Here is a 19,550-nt window from a genome sequence, read left to right as displayed (position 1 = left end):
GACTATTTGTTCTAGCCAACAACTGACCCTCTTACCTCCCTTTCCTAAAGCTGTACTAGATTGTGCTTCCTTTTCCTTTGATATGTATATGTACAACACAGGAGTGCATCTCTCAGGGACCTGATAGGGCCAGTCTCTGTGTGAGACTAGAATACTGACTCCCATCAGTGCCCAATAGCACACACAGCTGACCTACCTTCGTTAACACTGATCATACCTCTGTAATTTTTCAATTCCCTGGCTTTGCTTGAGCCCAGAATACTCCCTCTTTGCTACTTCTTTATTCTCCCTTTAAAATGCCCAGTCACCCCTGCACAAACCAAAATGGAGCTCTCCTCTTTCTCTTACTGTCAGCAGTTTCCCAATAAAATCTATTTTTGCCACCTTAACTGAAGTCCAGCTTTGTTGACCTATTTCAGAGGCATGAGCCAGGTCCATTCATCTAAGATCTCCGTGACATGGCTTTATCATTGTTATTTGGAAGATGAGGAAATTGATCTACCAAGAAATTAAATAACTTTCCCAGTATCACATTTATAGCTCATTAGTCTCTGAGTCATAGAATTACATAATTATTCTGCTGCAAGAAAACTTAGGATTCATTTTGTCCAGGCTTCTCATTTGACAGGGGATTCTGAGAACTGGAGATAAATGCCATCTGTTATAAGAGTCAGAACTAGACCCCTAGATATTTTGATGATTTTGATGAGCTAGGAATCCTTCCTGAAGTTGCTCTAATATTTATAAAAGAGGCAAGGCATGATTTATTTACAAATAAATCCACTCAACATTCAATTAAATTTAAAACTTCTAAGTCATTTAAACTTAGTGTATCAAGAAATCATACAGTTAGCTCTCAATCTGCTTTCTCTTTGGCCCAGTTGTTTGTGGCAAGCTTATGCTCCTATAGTCAAGGAAGATTCTCTTAGGCAGGAAATCATAATCCTTTTTTTTTTTTAAGAGAGAGAGAGAGAGAGAATTTTTTAATATTTATTTTTTAGTTTTTGGTGGACACTACACCTTTGTTTTATTTTTATGTGGTGCTGAGGATCAAACCCTGTGCTCTGAGCATGCCAGTCGAGCATGCTACCGCTTGAGCCACATTCCCAGCCCCAGGAAATCATAATCCTTGTTGAGGGTAGGGGCTGAGGAGGGAGGCCTGCTGAGTTCAAGGGCAAAGAGAAGGTAGGATTTGGTCAAGCAGAGAGATAAGAGAACAGAGACCCAATCCAGAATTTCCACTGACCAATAAACAGAGATGTGAAAAACAGATCTGCCTTTGGATGGAGAGACTCCATTATCTAAAGGTGACTCACTAGTGTGGTCAAAGGATTGTGGGTATTTTGTGGCCATACCTGTGACTCTCTAAACAGAGACACAGGCCACAAGGAGAGATAACATTGGCTTTTTTCTTTACTGATCCCCAGCTCCTCTGATAACAGTATTTTTGCACACAAGCCCTAAAGAATGTTTACATAGCTCTTTCACATATTCTGTCTTAGCTAAGCTGTAGCCAAAACTCTTGGCTGCAGGCAGGGCATTTTGTAAAGGAAGCTGCTGAGGCTCAGACACATTAAGGACCAGTTCAAGGTGGCCCAGTGACCATGGCAGAGCTACAACCACAATAAAGGCTGCCGAATCTGAATACTTTGCAGAATGTGATGGTCTGCAGATCAGAGATGTCCTGAGTTGAGGACCCTGTGATGAATGTGACTTTGGGGTCCACAATACATAGGAAGGCACAGGCTTTCAACTCAACAAGTGCGCGCGGGGTTCTTTTTTTTTTTTCACAAAGCAGCTTTGCATATTTAGATGATGAAAGAGTCAGTTTATCATAAGCGGTGAGGTTCACAAAATCCTAAGGCAGGAAACACCAAATTGCCAAATCCTGGGAATTTTACAGCTGACAGGAAACGGGGCTGTTCCATGACTCTCTGTGGCAGCTCAATCTTCCATTTACATTCCTTCCTTTGCTCTTCCCCAGAGTTGTTGTTGTTTAGTTTTCTTCTGTGTGCTGGATGCTGCTGCTTCTTCATTGACTAATCAAAGTGACCATCAAAGTGCTGTGCTGTTTGAACCTTGGTGGGGGGTTGGGGTGGGGTTGTGCCTTGACCTGCCTGGGAAAACACTGTAGCACAGCAGCTAAGAACTGGTCTGCAGACAGATTACTTGGGCCGGACTCCTGATTTATCACTTAACTTTTTTTTCTTTTCCGGTTTCCTCATCTGTGAAATGGGGTGAATAACAGCTTTGGAGGGGCAAAAGGAACTTCTCCTCTGCCCTCTGAAGGTTTTGATGATTGGTTTAGCTAACATAAACTGACAACAGACAGAGTCACAGGAGAAAAGTCGTCCAAATGCATTAAGCAGGCAGGGATATTACCAGAAGGTGAGTTCCCAGCAACCTAGGAAGCTCATGTTCCCTCTTCAGAGGAGAGAGCGAGTGGGGGATATAGAAAATTTATAGGGAGAATAACTTTTCAGGGAGACAAATGAACTTGAAGAGCAAGCAATAATCTGGGACAAAATTCATCTGGGATTTGGGGACACTTCAACAACTTTTCTTTCCTGTAAGTTAATCTTCCAGAGAATCTGACGTACAAGTATGTAGGGGAACCTCAGAGAAAGTCTTCTCTAGCGGGACCTTGGTTCTGACATAGCTTTTTATTTTATTGTTTTAGTTCAAAATACTCAGTATGTCCAAGGGCCGTATTGTGTGACTTGATTTTCTGAACCCCCAACAGCCTAAACTCCATAGGATATACTGAAGAGATAAAAAATAATATCCTTCCATATTCAGCATAGTGACAGGCACAGAGTATATGCTCAGTTAATATAGCTATTATCTTTGTTATCATTGTTATAACTCTTGGTGTTCACAGCTCCTACCTGAATATCTTCAGGTCCCAATTTAAAATTCTCTGTGGAAAGTACCATTGGTAGAGCTCATTTTGTCTCAAAAGGGCACAGGTATCCAGGCCTAATAAACTGGCTATCAAGGTCCCATCATCTCAAACTGGGAGTGTACCGTGGTACAAGTAGGTGACTCATCCACAACTTGAGAGATGTGAGTACAAGAAAGTTGTTATGAAAGGGGGCATGGGTGTGGCTAGCAATCCAGCAGTGCCTGTTACAAATTGTGTGTAAGAATTTGTTCTTTGACATTAGCTATCTAATTTTAGTAAGTGTTTACAGCCTCTAAATTATAGCCCCAAACTGGATTAGATAGAGAAATTCATCCTAATCTCTTTTCCAACTGCATGCTTCCTTACATCCCAGAGATGCCTATGTTTAGCTCAACTGAATTTATCAAATGCCAGTATCATGCACAGTGTGGAGGTGATGATGTTGGGGTCCGGTTAGAAGACAGGACTTAAAGATGAATAAGGAACAAGTTCTGTCTTTCAAAGTATTTACAATCTGATAAGAATTGAAAGATAACTTTAACCAAGAGAATGCTATGTTATGTAGCTATGGAACATAAAGTATAAAGGTACCACAGAGAGGGATAGATACACTCAGTCTAGTGGGGTTTGAAAGAAAGTCTTCATGGGCAAAGTCTTTTGGCCTAGGTGGTGAATGGGTGGAAAGACCCTGACCAGCTGAGATGAGTGAAGAGTATATTACATACAGTTTGAGTAAAGACCATGAGTAAGTTTGCAGAGACAAGAAGATATGGTGCCCACTTGGACCCAAGGAAGTGGTCTGGTTTGGTTCAAGTGTAGGTTATTCACTTAATGGGGAAGAGTTTTTAATTTATTTATTTTAATTTTTAGTACTGGTGATTGAATCCAGGGGCCCTCTACCATGGAGATACATTCTCAGCTGTTTCTAGTTTTTTTCTTTGAGACAGGTTCTCACTAAGTTTCCCAGGCTGGCCTCGAACTTGCAATCATCCCGCCTCATATTCCTGTGTAGCTTGTTTTACAGGTGTGCACCACATACCCCTCTGGGAAGAGTGTATAGAAATAGTGGCATCACATTACATGAAGGACTTTGATGCTAAGATAAAGAGTAGGTGCCTAATTTTATAAACAAGGAGAATCAAAAAAGGAAACTAATAAAATACCTGCTAATTATTTTTATGTTCTTATCTTTTTTAGCTGCATGTGTTATAAAAGCATGCTAGTCTAAGTTACCTTCCTAGAAGTTCAGAATTATATAACTCATTTGCTGAAGCTCACTACATCCAAAGCTCTTTTTTTAATTCTTCATCTTCTTCTTCTTCTTTTTTTTTTTTTTTTTTTGTGAGACAGGGTTGCACTAAGTTGCTGAGGCTGGCCTTGAACTTAAGATCCTCCCACCTCAGCCTCCAAAGTAGCTAAAATTACAGGTGTGTGCTACTGTGCCAGGTTTCAGGTGCTATTCTAAGTACTTAGCATGTATTATGTTCTCATAATAATCCTTGGTGCCCTCATTTACCAGTGATAAGGCTGGTACTGTGCAGAAATCAATCTAAAGCCACTCCTTGGAGTGGGATAAAGCTAATGTCTAAACCTAGCCACAGCACAATGTCATATGGCTATGAAATCCTTTTGCAACAATATCTAAACTAGCTCACACAATTCTGGGCTTTAAGGAAAAGAATTTATTTGTTGCAAGCTCTGCAGGAAATGATGCTTTTGCCAACCATAATGAAACAGAAGGGGGAGATCTAGTACTTATGGCTTAATTACTTATGGTCTTTCTCTGTACCTGAGAAGTCAAAAACTCAGCCTTAATCCAGACTAGGGATATGAGAGAAGATTCATTGCTCAATCAAAGACCAGAGAGCAATTCCCTATAGGACTTTAGACTCTGAATAATTTATATAGTGATTCATTCCCTTCTTCTATGAAGCTTTCACTTTCAAACCAAAAGAACATCAGGAAGCACAGGTGTTTTCTTAGAATCAAAGGGTATTAGAACTGGGAAGACTTTAAACTGTTGCTCAACTCTGCGTCCCCACTACACATTCAATTCTTGGGTCCCCCACAACCACATTTTCCCCTGCCTCAGCAGTTCTCAACCCTTCTATTCCATGCTGCACACTCAATGGATGACATCCACGTGTGTGATATGTTACCTCTGCAGGTGAGATAAGGTGAGATAAGAGCTTGAGGGTTTTGTACAATTCCTGGCACTCTCACCTCTTGTGCCACGCCTTCTTCTTCCACTCAAAGTTAATCAATAATGTAAGTAATTTAGAGGGATGCCGTTTCAGAGACAGCCTTGGTTGCATCCTAAAGTGTGTGTTTGAAAGCCATCCACTTGCAAAGGTTGGCAATTTGATCAATGTCGGCCGAAATGACTAATAACATGCCACTCGGCTGTTCTTGAGAGGTAGGTTTTGTGGATGAAAAGGGCTGCTCTCACCTGTGGTCTAGATCCTGCCACTGGGAAAGAGGAGTTCCTCATTTCTGATGAAAACTCATGACAACTTTGGACAGTTTTTACCATCAGCAAATTCTTTCTTTTATTCAGTTGGAAAAAAAAAAGTCTCTAATTGCAACTGGCCTGCAACACCACTGGCAGATCCATTTGTGGCCTGCTTTGCATGTTCCCCTAACCTATTTGAAAATTTCACAATTCTCTTGGAGTCTTTTACTTCAAAGTCCCATGCTCAGCAGGTGGCCTCCTCTGGGCCATACCAAGTGCTAACACAGTGTTTCCTGGATGACTATCTTTTCCTATACACATCAGTTGGCATGGATACACCAGTGCTGGACTCAACTCTAACAAAATTCCCTTCTTGTCCCAATCTCAGAGGAAGGGGCTAGTCCCTTCTAAAAGGCTCATTTTGTCCACTTGGGCTTTAAATCTAGTCCTGTTTGGCTAATTCAAAGACCTAGTTACTTTGCATATAAGAGACAGTGTCATTCCTCTTGGGTAGAAATATTTTCTTTCCTCCAAGGAGAACTTCATTCTGAGCAATTGTTCCATTTTAGAAATCTAAGTAGTGAATATAATCCTTCTCAAAGAAACTCCTAAATCATTCATTTGCTGGGCAGTGTTCTTAATTTAGAGACCTATTGGAAGTACCCGGGGAGCTTTCAAAATTCCTGATGCTCAGGCCACGTCTCAGAATAATGAAATCACAATTTTGTGGGTGGGAGGTGGGGGGAGTGGGAACCAGATGTTGATATTTTTCAAGCTTTCCTGGCAATTCCAGAATGCATCCAAGGTTAAGCACCTCTGGTGTAAACTCTACCCTTTCTCCTCAAAATGTGGGACCTGGGCCATCAACATTGTCATGTGAGCATTGGTTCAAAATGTAGAATCTCAGGCTCCATCTTTTGAAGCAGAATCTGTTTCTGAAAAAGATACCCTGGAGATTTCTAAGCACATGAAAGTCATTTAGATCAGACTCTAGAGCAGGAGCTAGAAAATTGAAATCCAGAAGCCATGGCCATCTCACTCCCTGCTTTTGACAACAAAGTTTCATTGAAAAGAGTCACATCCACTCTTCATATAGTGTCTATAAATTTTTTGGGATTACAATGGCAGAACTGAGTAGTTGTAATGGGCCTCGTAGCTGACAAAGCCTAAAATATTTAGGAAGGGTGGCAGAATGTGTCACCCCCAAATATGGTACTTTGATATAAAGGTGACCTAGAGAAAAGGGCACCTAGAGCAGATGCAAGAAGGGCCTTCTAATCTTCCCTTTCTACCCACTCCCAAAAATGGAGATTAAAACTTCCGCATGAAAGATGCCCTCTCTGTACCAAGAGAAGAGAGACACTCTTTTGTGGAAAGTCACAGCCCAGACAATTTTATACAAACACTGTTATGGTTTAGATGTGGTATTCCCCAAAATCTTAAGTGTGAGACAATGCAATAAGGTTTGGAGGAGAAATGATTGGGTCGTAGCCTTAACATAATCAGTTAATCAGTCCCTGATGGGATTAACTGAGTGGTAGCTGGAAGCAGGTAGATTGTTGGCTGGAGGAGGTGGGGGGATATTGGGGGCATGGCTATGCATCTGGAGAGTGAAGTCTCTCTCCGTCTTTTTTTTCTTTCTTGCTTCCTGATCACCATGTGAGCTGCTTCCCTCTGCCACACTCTTCCACCATGTTGTCCTGACTCGCCTCGAGTCCCAAGGAATGCACCCTGCTGTCTATTGTTGGAGACCTCTGAAATTGGGGGACCCTGAATAAACCTTTTATCCTCTACAGTTGTACTGGTTGGGTCCTTTAGTCACAGCAGTTAAAAAGCTGACTGAAACAAACACCGTTGTTAAAATACTCCTTTTACCTAGACACAATGGCACATGCCTTTAATCTTAGCTACCTGGGAAGCCAAGGCAGGAGGATTGTGAGTTCAAGGCCAGCCTGGAAAAGTCAGCCTCATCTCCAGAGTAATAGTGAATGGATGAATGAATGAAAAACTTCTTATCCTCTTTTAGCTTTCCCTCATAATTTGGTTCCTTTTTCACAATTGTTCCATCTAATACAATAGCAGATAGGTTTTGGTATTTCTTTGAGTCCTTATTTCTTTATAAGTGTTCCCATGTTATATAAAACTTTTATTGAATTCTTGTGTTTTCCTCCTGTTAATCTGTGTCATGTCAATTTAATTCTCAGGTCCAGCCAGGGTCTTGGAAGGGTAACATGTCCCCTCCCTTACATTTACCTACACTTATTATCTGGTCCCTTTAGATAGTTTGCCGACCACTGCTTTAGAGGATGCAATGGTCAGGTCCAGCCAAGAAAGTATCTCTCTGCTTTTTTTTTTTTTTTTTTTTCAGGGCATGGGCAGAAGAGAGAACAAGATGTATCTTTTGGCACACAGTCCTTTTATATCCATTTACGAGGGTCATCCTGTCAAAGCAAGCCTGTTGTTTTTGAGTTTCTAATAGAATTAATTCTGGATATATTCTCAGAGGAACAGATGGGTTGGCACAAGTTCTCCCTCAGAATCATGCTCAGACACAAGCAGACACCTCATGTCGTTTAAATGATGTTGCAGAATCATTTGACTAATGCAATATTGCAAAGTCTCTACTGGAAAAACAAGATGACATGAATCAGGAAGATGAGCTCCAGTGCCTGGCAACCACCAGTCTTCCACTCCACTCCCCTTCAGAGATAAGAAGTTTCTTTTTTTCCCCCGCTTCCCTGTCTATCAGCTTGATTGCATCTTTTAAAAACTATGTGCCCTTCCTATTAATTAACCACTGGCCTCCAGTTAAGAAGTCAGAACTCACTCCTTTTGCTCAGTAATGGGGAACATGGAGCTGGCCTCCTCTAAGAGAAACACTTCTGCAAGGCTGCTGGCACAGCCTCAGGTCAATCTTTCCTCTGTAATCACAGAACAGAGAGACATTAACCAGCTCATGACTACATTGATCTGTGGCCTTGTCCCAGCGGCCACTGTATAGCTTTGCTTTTCAAACCCAAATGTACCTAGAAATCACTTGAGGATCTTGTTAAATTGCTGATTCTGATTTTGTAGTATGGGGGCTCAGCTGAAGATGTGGCCTTTCTAACATGGTCCCAGATAACGTTGACAATCCTGGGATCAAGTCTGGAAAAGAGAGCAAGGAACAGCAAAGCATGGCCTATGGCCAAATCCAGCCTGATGCTTTTTCTGTAAATAAAGTGTTACTGGGTGACAGCGCTCTTATAGGTCTGACATGCTGTCTGTGGTTTCTTTCATGCTGTGATGGAGGAGTTGAGTAGTCATGACAGAGACTACCTGGACTCCCAGTCTTAAAATATTTACTGTCTACCCAATTACCAGAAAAAGTTTGCAGTGCTAATTCTCCAAGGGTAGCCCAAGGACGGCCTGCATCAGCATCATTTGGAGGTTTGGTAAAATGCTGATTCCCAGTGTCACCTGCAACCCATTCCTAGGACCGTTGGGGGTAGCCCCGGCAAGCCCATTGTTAGGAGATGCTGAGGAGACACACCTGGAGGAGAAGGCATACCTTGTCTTATTGAGGGAACTGGTCATTGATGGGGAGGGCATCTTCCTGGCATTTGATGCTTTTCTTTAAGGAACTCACTCAGGGATTGACCAAATTGTGGTATGTGCCTGTATGACTATGTCCCAATGTATCCTAAGATTATGTATAATCAGAATGTACCAATTAAAAACCAATTTTAAAAATTTAGAAAGAAACATTCATACTTAGATGCATAAACCAGAGTCTGGCTGAGGTCCTTGGAGCTGTGCAGAACTTTCTTTCCTGCTATTCAAAATCAGGACGGACTAGTTAATTAATTATCCTAATTTGAAGAAAATTCCAAGGACAGAGCTTTGACTACAGTCACACACACACACACACACACACACATACACACACACACACACACATATATATATATAGAGAGAGAGAGAGAGAGAGACTACGTCTGTTTCAGTAATTTAGTCAATAAATATTTAGTAAGTGACTGCTCTTTGCAAACAATGCTGGATGCAACTGATATGGAGAAGAATAAGACAATGTCAGTACCTACAAGGAATCTAATGTCTACTTCTGAGACTCAGAAATCCTTAAGTGCAACAATGGAAGTTATGATAGAAGGATGATGATTTCAAGCTGGAAGGGTAAGAAATCTAGCTATACACTGCCCAGGATGGTCTTTCTTGAGTCCACTCTTGCCTCCACACTGAAGGATGAAGAAAGTCATTTCCTTGCCTTAAACTTTTCAGTGGCTACCTAACACAAGCAGCACAAATGCCTCTGAACTTTAAGGCCCCTGTACTCTGGCCCCTCCCAACTCTGACCTCATCTCTTCACACTCTAATCCTTACTCACTACCCTTTGGTGATACTGGTCTTCTACTTCTTGAACAAACAAATTTCTATCCTTCCTAGAATATTTGTACTAGTTTTCCTCTTTTTCCCCACCTTCTCATGATTCACTCATATTGGACTTTTTGGTATCAAATTAAATGCTATATCCTTCAGGGAGGCCTCTCCTGATCACTCAGTTGAAAGCAGCACCCCAACAAGGGCCAGCTACACAAACTGCACTACCTAGTTGAAAACAGAGATGCAGGGTATCTTGTTAGAAAAGCAGAATAAAAACAGCAGTAAATGTACAAAAATATAAAGCCTTTTTTCCTTCCTTTTAGGCATCTCTCTTAGATTGTGATGTTTTGCTATTGAACATGATTCTCTGTAAAGAAAAGTGAAAATTTTAGATGACTTCCATGAGTTTCACCATTCATTTTTATGTTGTACAATGCTCGTTTAAAATATGAATATAATGCACAAATGTGAAATCATAAAAATGAGACAATTTCTATTTTCAAATTCAAACAAAACAAAACAAACAAACAAAACAGTCAGGATGGAAGATAGACTATTAAAACCAGTGCCAGTGCGGTGTCAGAGGACTTCCCAGGAAATTTGTTGGCAGGAGGTTTATAGGAAATTCTCCTGGGTGAACAGGAAGAGGGAGGAAGGGATAAGAAGAAGTGGAGGGGAAGGCGATGGGGAAACAGGAGGATGGAAAAGAATGATATAGGCTACAAGATAGTCTCAAGGGAGGCCTTAGCCAACCCCAAGCTGAGATAGCCCTTCAGACATGTCTCCAAACAGCAGGAGGGAGCCAGGTCTCTGGAACCCTGCTTTCTTCACAGCTTCTCTAAGGATGAGGTGTGCCCTGGGGCCAAGTGGCTCTCTTCAGTCCAGGCAATTTCTGCAGAGGACTAAGAGCTGAGGGCTGTCCTCCTATGGCATTCCCAGTAATTAAGGGAACAAGGGCTTCCATGACTCCAAAGTGGGATCTTGGGAAGTGCCCAATAACCACCATGTCATTTTCGTTAATGGCGATAATCATTTTTCAGGTTCCCGTCAGGTACCAAGCAGTATGCTTGCTTATTTCACCCTCAGTAGCCTTATGAAGTCAGAATCATTATCTTCATTTTTTTCAGACAGCCAAACAGAGATTCAGGGAGGTCAAGTAAATTTCCTAGGGCCCCACCGTAAGTAAGTGACCAGGTGGTGATTTCATTCTAGGTTTGCTGACTCCAAAGATCACAATTTTCCATTCCACCAGTATTTCCCAGTGTGCATTCCTCAGAACAGATGTTAACCAGTGTTACATAAAAGAAAGAGAAAAAGAACGGTATGGTCAGATCGATTTTTTGAAGATCTTGCCTTAAACATAAACAGGAGTCTCTACAGCTGCCTTCCTCAGAAGCCTTAACATGCCCACCCACAGTGCAACTTTCTGATAGACACTCATGTGCGTTACTTCCCAACCTTATTTAAAAATGGAATTGCTCTGTACCAGAACATGATGCTTTGGGAGATGGTGCACAACTTTACCCAGTTTCCTTTCAAAGTCTTCCCCCCCCACCCAGGGGAAGATGGGAGAATTTGCCTTTCAAGTGTACAGTCCTTTGGCAACTTCCCAACACTCCTGCTCTCCTCCCTTGCCAGGATGGGAATTTTCACAGGGCTTTCTTACATAAGGAATGGAATGTAGCGTTTACACTTTGTTACCTTTGGTCCTGATTTAGAAATACCCGAGGGAGGCGGGTGTCCTGGGTGGAGAGTGGGGGCCTGGGCACTCAGCCTTCTGAGCAGGCTTACCCTCTCAAGCTGGAGCTAGATCTTTCGAAGACGTCAGCAACCAATCTTGGCAAGGGATTAGGCTCCCAATCTCGTGGGCTGCTGTTCCTGCCCAGGGACTCCCTCCATTCCAGGGGGGAGGGGGGTGGCTCTTTGGGTTTAGCGCTGTATGTTGCAGTTCATACATTACTTCACATATTTTCAAAACTTAACAACCACAACAAATGATCCTGGCAACCTTCAGTTTCTTCCAGAAGAAGTTTTCAATGCCTCTATTGAAAATAATTTTTAGTAGCTTTAGTTTTGCTGTAAAACAAAAGTTAAAAAAGAAAATCACAAGCAAAGTTGCTTAAAAAAAAAAGCAAAACAAAACAGAAAAACTTTTCCTTAGTGAGAAAATGCTGAGGAGCCACTGACCCCCCCGGATGGCTGAGAGGTAGGTAGGCAGCTGGAAGGGCAGCCTACTCCTTGCTGGTTAGTGTCCAGTTTAGGTGTTTTGTGGTGTGCCTCAAGGCAAACTTCTACCCGAAATCAGGGTAATCAAAGGCCTTCATGGGACTTTTGGAGATCAGAGCCAGGGCTGGCTTTCTATGCCTCCGCTGGAAGATTAGAATCCCTGTCAACTCAATCCACCAGGTGGCATTGACCTCCATGAGTCCCGCTGACCTTGAGATGGGTAGGCTGTTTGGCTGGTACGATTATGGGGACTGAACAGACTCAGGTGAAATTCATATACATTCCCTTCACTGATCTGACTTTTGAGAGCCTGTGGGTAGTTTACTGTTTATGGTGCATTTCCAGCTGTTTGTAGCATATGCAATTCAGGGAGTCAAGAAAGCAAAGAGGACCTGGGCTTAGCATGTCAGTCTTGGCCATTTCTGGCCCAAGGGAAAGATTTGCTTTTTATTTATTTATTGGTTTTTATTTTATTTATTTATTTATTTATTTTTTCTTGACATATCATATTTCATACATTTGTTTCAAGCAGACTATGAACTCCCATTTTTACCCCGTATACATATTGTAGAATCACATGGGTTACACATCCACTTTTTTACATATTGCCATACTAGTGTCTGTTGTATTCTGCTGCCCTTCCTATCCTCTACTAAAAGATTTGCTTTTTAAAACCCTCTCCTAAAGTCACATCATTCGAGCCTTAAACCTCCTCTGTTTCAGGATCTCTTCAGTTGGCTATCAGATGGAGACTCCTGGAGTGAAAAGAAGCCAGGAGGATGCTTTAAAAGTAGAACCAAAACACTTTAGAAGGGAAGAGATTTGCCCAACCATAAGACACTTTCTTTAAAAGTTCTACAGTCGAACCAAACAGAAGAGATTGGTGGTGAAACTGATAGTATTCTAAGTGCTGGTTAGAGCAAGTCTAAGTTGAAAAGGATTTTTAGTTTCTGTAGCTAAAACCTTCTCTTCATTTCAAAAGAGCCCAGAGGTAAACTTCTGTCCCTTCTGTCCCTTTAGCTATTAGCTGCAGAGATGAAATCAACACCCAAACAGGCTGAGACCATTTGATGGCTTCCCCTTCCTGCCGCCAAGACAGAACAGAATTGAGTTGACCCCTAAATTAGAAACCAGACAGTATTCTGGCAAGGTTGAGGTCATTTTATTACACAATTTCCTATGAGGTGGAGTTTTAATGACTGCAGTGGGTGCATTAATGAATATTTAAAGGACGAAATGAGAAGGCTTGAGTTTCAGGGACCAGGAGAGCGCTAACTAATCTAGAATTCAGGTGAAGGTTTTCATTCCAACCTTGCATCTTGCACCTGTTGTTGGCATTCTTCATAGGAAATTATTCACTGCAGGCCTGATAGAAATTGACCTCCATATGATCTCATGTTTGTCTCTTGGGGAGATCTATATTGTATGACTGAATATTTTGAATAGCAATACAAAATGACCAGAAATGACAGTTTGTGACCCAGGGCAAATTTTTTTTTAGTTTCTTCATTGCTAAAGTGAGAAAAATATTAATATTTATCTCACGGAGTTGTATACATTAAATGAGCTGCTCAGATAAAGTTAACCTGGCACATAGCATCAACTCCATAAACATAAGCTATTATTATCACCAAGGAGTCTTATATGGTACTTAATCTTTCTTAAGTTGTCCTTTGCTAAGTATGCGCAGGGAATGGGACCAAACAACAGAGTCAATCTCTGTGTAATTGGTGGTGGTGGTAGAGGGGGATAGAAAAAAAAATCTTAGACCAATGATGTGCCTTAGCAACTTGACATTATTCAGTTTCTAGACTGGCAGAGTGTATCCTCTTAGGTTTGGAGTTAAAGTTTCAAAATTTAATTTAAATTTTGAGTTTTCAAAGTTTGAGCTTCCACACTTTGAGTTGTAAGGCAGATAGCTGGGATACCTGGACTAAAAGGAGTTCTGGAAGTTTCCATTGGGGAACAGGACTTATAGAATAACTATCTATTATGTGCAAAGTTCTTTCTAAAAAAAAATTCAGGTATTAGGCCAAATACTTGGGAACGAGAGACAAAGATGACATATTTAAGTATCACAGCCTAGTGACCTCGAAAAGTCCAAGACCCTAGCTCAAGGGATTCACTATATTGACTCTCATTTCTGCTGTTATTTGTAGACTGTAGGAGGCGTGTTTATTTTTCTTTTAGGTCTTTAATTATTCTCAAAGTTCAAACAGAGGTGGAACCAGGAGATAAAGCAGCACATGAGGCCATTTACATAAGAGACTCATGAGGATGTGGTTAGATAATGCTCGCAGAAGGATGTGCTAACCTTCTTTCCACCCACTCAGTCATCATCTGAAAAATAAACTCGGATCAGGAAATGAGTCTGGGCAGACATGGGATGCTATTGTTGATTCTGTTGTGATTTCGGCCTCTTCTGGGATCAGTATTATCACTACTGATTTTTACCCCCATATGCATTACATGTCAGACAGATGGGTTCAGACCCTGGCTGTCCCTTGTAATGGCTGTGTGGCTTTGGAAACTCTCTCGGTTTCCATATCCTTTCATTTTATTACAGTAAAATAGACATAGTATCAAATTTATCATTTTACCTATTTTTAAGTGTGCAATTCAGTCGCATCGAAGAGCTTCAAAATGCCATGCAACTATTGCCACTGCCCATTGACTGTGGTTTCTGTCTTAAGGGTTGATAAAATCTATTTCACACAAATTATTGTGAGGATAAGATAACTAGGAAAAGACTGGGTATTTAGGGGGGTGCTCAACTAATGCTATTTTCTTCCTTTCTTCCTGGTTTATAAGTTTACATATTTCCTTAAAACCTTAAGTAAAGGGTATAATGAAGGGGGTGGGATGATTTTTGTTCTTTTTCCATGCCTCTTGATTCCTCTGTTATAATCTCTCAGCAGCGTGGCTTTTCATATTATTTATGGAAAGAAGTTTCTCTGAGAGTATGCTTGGGGACTTGGGAAGGTGAGGTTGGGGAGCCAATAGGATGACCATAGAAAATGGAAACAGACATCCAGTTGGTGATATGTCACTAGGCCTAAGAATATTTGTTAGCTGAAGGATCTGCTAACTTTTTCCAAAACAGCAGTAGAGCTTACTACAGAGATAATGATCTTTGAAACCTGACTCTCCGTATTGCAAAAGCCTCAAGTGTTCAGATCTGGGCTATTGAGACTGGAAAAAGAAGATCTTTATCTCACTTCAATCCTTTCTTCTTTCAAGGGCAGATGCTTCCCCTCAGAATAGTAGTAGGACAGGGCAAAAGGTTATATATTTTTTTTTCTGTAACTTAAATAGGTGTCTCAAAGGATCCGGAGGAAAAAAAAAGTATCTATTTAATCTTGAATTCTTCTTGGGGAATATAAATGGGGTGAGGGCTTCTAGAAGCCACTTGACTAAACCTCTCTCTTTAGAAAGCTAATACCCAGACAGCTGGAGGGACCTACATGGCCAGGGTCATAAGAAAAGTTGGTTTGGAGTAGGCACTAAATCCCTGATCACTTCCAGTCTAGCTGAGTATTTCCTTTGTTGCTTTACAGATCAATTGGGGTCCAGCTGATTTCCCCAACTTTGAATTTGAAGGCAGATGGCTGGGATACCCTCACTAAAAGGATTTAGACAGCAGAATTCACAATAGGTCAGGCCTAGAGATAGAACTCTCAAGTGTCTGGGGTCATGACCCCAGACAGTACCCTGGAGAGCTCCTTTGAAGGCTAATAGCTGTGTCTGAGAAATGATGGAAGGCTTCTTATCCCTACCAAAACCCTAGAGCCGGGGAACTCTATTGAAGAGGTCTTTCCCTTATTCTTCTTTTTTTTTCTTTTTAATTTTTTATTGTTGGCTGTTCAAAACATTACATAGTTCTTGATATATCATATTTCACAATTTGATTCAAGTGGGTTATGAGCTCCCATTTTTACCCCATATACAGATTGCAGAATCACATCAGTTACACATCCATTGATTTACATATTGCCATACTAGTGTCTGTTGTATTCTGCTGCCTTTCCTATCCTCTACTATCACCCCTCCCCTCCCCTCCCCTCCCCTCTTCTCTCTCTGCCCCCTCTACTGACATTCGTTAAAGTACATACAAGAGGAAGTGAGGGGAAGGGGAAAAATAATACAAGGGGGACAAACGAATTTCCCTTATTCTTATACATTTAGTGCCTAGGAGCTGGGTAATTGACTTTACTCACCCAACAGCATTTGACCCTTGAGTCAAGGAAAAGGCATTTCTTTTGTCCTAGCTAGAGTTTTCACAGGATCCCCCCAGGACATATAACAGTTGTTCACTTACATGAGTCAACACAAATAATAGGAAAGTGTAGATTCGTAACTCCACTGGTGGGTGTGATGGAGGTTCTCTAGAGTTTAGAAGCCTGGGCCTTTGATCTGGTGTTTGCTTTTTTGTTTTCCCCTAAGTAGGTGACTTGAGGTGAATATTTTATCTTATTTAGGTCTCATTCTCTGATTGTTTGAAAAGAAGATGTTCTTTTAAGCTTCTGTCCAGCTAGGGTATTCTAATATTCTATGATTTGAAACTGGAGAAGGATCTTAATGAATTGATGGATGTGGATAAGGCTTGACACCGTACTCACTGGATGTTGAGCCTCTGTGCTTTGTGCTGTGGAGTTAATGAATGAAACAGAGAGAGAGGCCTTTCCTGGCTTGAGCTAATAACTATCAGAGGGATTCAAGGTCAATTCCTATTCAATATTTTTATTTCCTGTTCAAGGTCAATTACCATTCAATATTTTTATTTGTAACCTAGAAGGCATGTTAATACCATTTGTGCAAAGTTCAGAGCTGGGAATGTCTTCAGAGACATTGTGTGGTAGATCGTGCTTTCATTTCATTCCATGCAGAAAAGCAACCATCAAGAATTTGATGGTTACACTGTCACTGAGTTTTTCTTTCTTCTTTGGGCAGACTCCAGTGGTGATATTGCTCCTTAAATACAATATTCAGAATAGAACGTATTTCTTGTCAACTTTTCTGTCCAGAACAGAGTTCTCTTTCTGCCCACTGTGTACATTTTCTGTTAGCCCAAGATGATCTACTATCACTTGGTGGGATTGTAAATTGGTACAGCCCATAGTTTACACTGTTGGTGGGATTGTAAATGAATACAAAACCCATATGGAAATCAGTATGGAGCTTCTTCAAAAGACTAGGCATGGAAGCACCATATGATTTAGCTATACCACTCCTCAGTATTAATCCTAGAGAATGAAAGTCAGCATACTATAGTGATTATGGTTTGGATATGACTTGCCTCTGAAATGCTCCTGTGTTAATACAGGAATATTCAGAGGTGAAATGAGTGGATTGTGGAATCTGTAACCTAATCAGTCCATACTAGATTGAATGGGCTAGGCAGGTGGACATGGGTGGAGGAAGTGGGTAACTGAGGAGAGTAGTGCCCTGGAAGAGTGCATTCCCATCCCTTTCCTGACTATTCTGAGGGGAGAAGCTTTACTCCACTGTGCCCTTTCCCCATGACATTCTGCCTCACCTTGGGTCCAGAGAGATGGAGTTGGCCTTCTGTGGACTGAGACCTCTGATCCCTGTTAATGATGTGGATAGCAACTAGTTCCATAATCTCTTTCCCTTAGTACTGTCCTTTATCTTTTCTTTCTTTTGCTCCTTTGAGACCAGGATGTGCCTTACCTAATCCTGTGTCCATTCCTGTATTCCTATGGCACAGTTCTTTGATTAATAAATTAGAAGTAACAGCAATTAATAAATTAGAAATAACAGCAGTCCAAGTGACAGTAGAATCAGAGTTTTAGTTGACACCAATTAATTGTGTAAGGGAGCTGCTAGGAAATACCAAGATCATCTTGGGCTGTGTTAACAGAAAATGTACACAGTGGGCAGAAAGAGAACTCTGTCTGTTCTGGACAGAAAAGTTGAGAAGCAGTATGTTCTATTCTGAATATTGTATGTGAAGAGAGATATCATCACAGGAGTCTGCCCAAAGTAAAAGGAAAATAATTAGTGACAGTATAACAAAGTTGTTAGGATATCTACTTTGGAGTCACACAGACTTGTTCAGGTCCAAGCTCTGACACCTTGTCACCTTGGTGAACTCACTTAACCTCAGTTATCGCCTCTATACAATGGAAATAATAACAGAACTTGCTTCATGGAGTTATGGTAAGGGTTACAATAATGATGATCAATTGTGATTTATAGTTGAAGGAATTAGGATTGTTAGACTACTAAATTTGAAAACTTAGACATTGGTCGATGAATTGGAAATGGTATCCATTATTAGATATTTGAACAGTTGCTATCGGAAGAGTCGATGGACTTTTTTGGGTAGACTCATATGCCTGAATTAGATAAAAATCCTGGAGATTTGCAGAGAAGAAGATGATACTTCATATATAGCAGAAATTTTTGATAATCAGCCTTGTTTAAAAATGGAATTCAATGCTTCAATCAGATGGTGATTTCTAGACCACAGTGAAGTTTCAAGCAGAGGCTACTTCCATGCCTGAAGATGGTATAGAGGGGCATCTTGTATGGGGTATGTGAATTGGGGTTATCAGGGGTTCCTAAACTTGAGAATCATCTGGGAGTAGAGATCAGGAATCACTAATAAGCAGACATTTCAGGTGGTTCTGAAAAGGTGAGTCTCTCGATAGAAAATTTGGACCCACTGGTGTGGAGGATGCATGTCCTTTCGCCTGTATGAATCCGGGTGATGGGATTCCACAGTAAAGATGTTTCAAGCAAGGAGACATGAAGATACACTTATATTCATGCCAAATATACTTTGGAATCTTTTGATCAGAATGAAGATTTCAAGCTAAGGAGTGTCTGGGAGTTGACCTGGGATGGGGAGTTAGGGCCTGTGCATGGAGAAGTTTAGGTGCTATGGGTGCAAACTTGCAGGTTACCAGGAAGGATTCCACAGTGAATGTAGCAGTTACATGCAAACTCCCTCTGAAAGAATGAGCTAAATAATAAATAAAGGCAACTTTCTTTATTCCTTTCTCTCTTGCAGTTATCTAGCTTGGAATCTGTAGTTTGAATCGTCACCTGCCATTTCCTTCATTCCCAGCTATTCGTTAATTACACACTGCTTAGAGATCAATCCTCACCTCCAGGCTCCCTTCCATTCCCAGCATGTGGGAAGCCAGGGGGACTTTCACTGACTAATCCTCCCAGCTGGTAGAGAAAGCACCCAAGTGTCTGCTCAACATAAAAGCGAGAGATCACAGTCTTGTTGACCACAGAGGTGCTCAGGGCTGGGAGCCAAAGTTCAGAGCTTACTTTTGAGGGACAAGTTCTTTTGCCTATGCTCAACCCTACTTCTTTCATGTCAGCAAGTTTGTTCTTATCTCAAGGCAGTTCTTAAGTTAATTAGTAGCAATTATTAGCTCTACTGCAGTGGAATGCACAATAACAGAAGAGGCCATTGGGGAGATGTGGTTGGGTACTCTGAGATAACACCCAGAGGAACTAGAGCTAGTCACAATGATCAATTAAGCCTTAAGAAGAAGAAGAAGAGAAGAAGAGCAGGAGGAGGAGGAGAAGGAGGAGAAGGAGGAGGAG

The 19,550-nt window shown here is 41.2% G+C and overlaps 1 protein-coding gene across 2 annotated transcripts in view; it reads right to left on the bottom strand.

Moving 5' to 3' along the window:
• Positions 1–19,550, bottom strand: part of LOC114079095 (small integral membrane protein 36-like) — a 235,256-nt gene that overhangs the window by 148,846 nt on the left and 66,860 nt on the right. Inside the window, exon 6 of one of the 2 annotated variants that reach the window (XR_011705069.1) lies at positions 11,612–11,813. The exons of the other annotated variant lie outside the window; for it this stretch is intronic. The gene's annotated coding sequence lies outside the window, so the exon portion shown is untranslated. Of the gene's footprint in view, positions 1–11,611; positions 11,814–19,550 lie in introns of those variants that run through there. 2 annotated transcript variants of the gene reach the window in all.

The sequence above is a fragment of the Marmota flaviventris genome, chromosome 17, assembly GCF_047511675.1.
Source record: "Marmota flaviventris isolate mMarFla1 chromosome 17, mMarFla1.hap1, whole genome shotgun sequence".
Classification (NCBI taxonomy): domain Eukaryota; kingdom Metazoa; phylum Chordata; class Mammalia; order Rodentia; family Sciuridae; genus Marmota; species Marmota flaviventris.
Note: the sequence above shows the minus strand (reverse complement) of the source record. Positions and strands in the feature narration are given on the sequence as shown.